The sequence below is a fragment of the Solanum tuberosum genome, unplaced genomic scaffold (genome assembly GCF_000226075.1).
Source record: "Solanum tuberosum cultivar DM 1-3 516 R44 unplaced genomic scaffold, SolTub_3.0 scf00025, whole genome shotgun sequence".
Taxonomy (NCBI): Eukaryota; Viridiplantae; Streptophyta; class Magnoliopsida; order Solanales; family Solanaceae; genus Solanum; species Solanum tuberosum.
In genome coordinates this window covers 2002758-2004072 of record NW_006238951.1, presented here as the reverse complement: position 1 = coordinate 2004072, position 1315 = coordinate 2002758, and positions in this window count along the sequence as shown.

Below are 1315 nucleotides of genomic sequence, written 5' to 3'. Positions count from 1 at the left end.
TTGAAGTTACTTTTTACATTAGCCACCCTCAACTTAGGCTTTTGGCCTAAGTCGAAGTGCACATGTCCAAGGAGGGACCGGGGCCAACATAGTAGACTATGGGAAAGTAAGTTCTGGGTTTAGAAAGAAATGGTTTAATTTTAGGCTCAAAGTGTTTTTGTTTTTTTTTTTTATCAAAGGGAGCATTTATTTCATTTGGTTGTATCCTTCTTTTAGGCGATTTGTGGACTTTTCAGAACAATGGCCTATGATGACTTCCTAACTTCTAGATTGAATTGTCTTAGCAGGACTAACCGGGTAAGTTCTAGTTTTGCACAAAAACTGTTTGAACACTCAACGATTCTCATACACTCTTGGCACATAGTTCCATCATCAGGTTATCAGATTACCCGGTTCAAGTTTCAGCTTAAGTCATTCCCTCAAGTTGGTCCATGATTATGTCATACTCAGAACCAGTACATTCAACTAATCGTAGCCTATAACTTCTAGCATATATCCCAAAATCTGACGGGTATCATTTTTTATAAGCCATCATGCTACATTCTGTATCATGCTTCTACATATACAATCCTAAGATATGCCGGTTCAACAAAAATTAAACAGTCTCTTGGGGGAAAAGAACACAGGCAAGAAAACCCCAAGAGAGGATTCATGAGTTGGGTTACTCAGACTTCACCCTATCACTCACAATCCATTTACCCCACCCCCAACAAAAATAGATGCAATTGTCCACAATGCATACAGAAACAGTAAAAGAAAATGGAATTGGGTGAAGCAAACCTGTGGCGCAAAGCGCCGGCGAATCATCAACATGCAGGGGGGTTCGATTTCCTAGAGCCCGCTGGAACATCAGTAGGGGCACCCTCAGTAGTGCCCACCTCAGAAATCCTAGCACCCTCAGTAGTGCTCTCTATCAACTGCTCCGCACCATCAGTGGTGCTCACCAAGTCCCTCAAAATAGGCTGAACCTCTGCAACTGGGGCAAAGCTCGATGCACCGGCAGCTCTCTCATGCACCCTCCGTTGGCGCAATTCTTCATCTGAAATCGAAAACCTCCTAGCCTCCTTCTCCAGCCGACGCTATTTTTTATGAGCTTTCTCTTCCTCCGTGCGATCAGAACGGTGTCGCTTGCCTATGGCATGTGTCGGTGCAGGCCCCTCATCGGCGGTCCCACTGAATAGAGCCTCTACTACTGTATCATCAGCCACTGCAGTAGGGGCAGCCTGAGTCTCAACTGAAGGTGCAGCAAGAAGGGCATCAACGTCAGTCCGGAGACTAGCTAAGTCAGCCTGCAAAGCAGATAGGTCTATGCTCG